Below are 2,427 nucleotides of genomic sequence, written 5' to 3'. Positions count from 1 at the left end.
TATTTTTCTAGGCCTGTCAATTAACACACATGATTAACACATTAATTGGTGTTCACATTAATTTTTGTAATGCATTAATCGTGCACATGGTTTTAGAGCCTGCACTTGGGCTGCACTCCGCTGCTGTCACCACTGCCTCTAGGCCATTCAGTGGGACAGCAGTGGCAGCACAGAGGACCATAGGGAAGCCCTGATGCAGGCTTCGGGCTGCTGCTGCAGGGGGTGAGGGGTGCGCGCGCACAGACAAGCAGCCACAGCCTGCATGTGTCCAAGAATGCAACTCAATGGCAAGTAGAGCAGTGCCCACCAGGTAAGTGTGGTGGAGAAGGGGTGCAGGGGCAGATGAAGGCTCCCATGGTAAGGGAGGGAGTGGGGCAGGGGCTGGGATGAATGGGGCCTCAGGGCTAAGGCGGAGTGTGGGATGGAAGGGCATGTGCCCCCCAGATTGTGCACAAGGCAGAGGTGGCCTGTACGCTGCAAGCTTGGCTTCTCTGTGCCCTGCTGCCTTTGCCCCGGGAGCCACATACTGGCCGCACCATGTGTCCCGTGCCCAGCTGGTGGTAGGTGGCACAATATGGTGCCTCATGGCTCCCAGGGCAATGGCAGCAGGGCACAGAGCCCCAGCACGCAGCCTGCCTCTGCCCTGTGCACAAATCCAGGGGTCACGTGCCTCTTGTGCCTCCCCTGGGGTTGTGCACAGCAGTGGGAACCATGACCTCCCCCCATGCCTGGACCATGGCTCCATCCCACGACCTACCCCTGCCCCACACCCTCACTGTGGGGGCCTCGATCTGTGCCCCCAACATACACTCATGCCCTCCCCCACACCCTTCCTGCTCCGTAGGCTTACCTGCTGGGTAGTGTGTGTGTCATGGTGGCATGTCTGCCCCTCACTCCCAAGCTACAGCCTCTGCTAGCTCTGATGCTGCCCCTGACTTCTGACCCACAGTACCCCAGATCCTGCCAGGGCATGCAGGGACCCCCATCCCCAGGCTCCAAACACCACACACACACACCCATAGCCCCCCCACACCTTCACATATTCCCACTCCCACCCCCTACTCATACAAAATACTTGCATAATTTTGCATAATTTGAGTTTTTCTGCACACGATTTAGAGTTTTTAGCTGTGTTGTTACAATCGCGATTAATTGCAACTATTTTTTTAAATAGCGTAACTAATTGCAATTAAACTTTTTAATTGTTTTGACAGCCCTAATTTTTTTTCATTTTAAGAAAAGCCTTTTATATTGCTGGAAAATAATGTTATGCTTTAATAGCTTATAATATTGTATCCTTTCCTAGTGCACATCAGTACAACACAATTGGAAGCTCAATTGCAGGATCATAGAAAAGTAGCACTGGAAGGGACTTCAGGAGGTCATCTAGTCCAGTTCCCTGCTCAAGGCAGGATCATTCCTAACTAAGCCATCCCCATGTCTGTCTCTGGCTGTGTCATGTAAAGCAGAAGACGCCTTAGGCCTCCTCTATACAGAAATCGCGAAATGGGCATTGCCCACGAAATCTATGGTGGGGCGGGGGGAGGAAACTTACTGAAAATAAAATGCGTGCTCCCCAGATGGCTCTGCAGTATGAATGTGCAGCCTACCAAGGGGAAACAGGAGAGGGGCTGCCTACACGAAGGACAGCCCAAGATGGCTACCACTCTAATCTGTCACTGCTAGGAGGGCTACCTGTCCTGTGGCTCCACTCCTCTCCAGCAATTGGTGGTGAGGGGTGGGGGTCCATGGCGGACAGCCCTCACAACTAATCAGTGGTGAGGGGCAGGGGCCATATGATGGACAGCCCCCACAGCGAATCAGCATTGAGGGTTGGGGCCACCAGGGCCCCTTGGCTAATCAGAGGTGTGTTGGGGTGGGGGGTGTCCTTGCTGTGATCAGCCTGTGGAAGTGGCAGTTGGCCCTGTGATCTCCCTGCAAAATTGGCTGGCCACCTCCTCAAGTAAGGTAGACCCCCTACACATTACATATATCACAGAATTACCAAGTTAATGGCACATTTAATTAGACCAGCTACACATGCAAATTTACTGTCGCACCTTGAAAAGGTCCTACCAGCTATAAAGTTATTTCTGCAAAATGGGTAGTAACTAGGGCTGTGCGAAGCTTTGATCCTGGATTCGATTCAGCAGACTCAGCCCAATTTGGTGGCCAAATCTCTGAATCTGAATCAAATCAAAAGACTCTTTAATCTCTCCAAATGGAATCAGAACCCTGTGAATCAATTCGGAAAGATTTGGAGACTCTGACATAAACGCAGCTTTAAATGTTTTTTCTACATACCTCAAGGTACCAGACAGCTCATCAATGCTGTGATGCTGTGACAGATGGAGCATCCCACAGGAGCACAGTGGAGCTCCCCAGCATGCTCAGCAGCAGACCTAGAAGTGGACCAGAAGCACTTCC

The sequence above is a fragment of the Gavialis gangeticus genome, unplaced genomic scaffold (assembly GCF_001723915.1).
Source record: "Gavialis gangeticus isolate Ggan-Ray unplaced genomic scaffold, GavGan_comp1, whole genome shotgun sequence".
Taxonomy (NCBI): domain Eukaryota; kingdom Metazoa; phylum Chordata; order Crocodylia; family Gavialidae; genus Gavialis; species Gavialis gangeticus.
The sequence above is the reverse complement of the archived record's forward strand: the minus strand, read 5'-3'. Positions refer to the sequence as shown.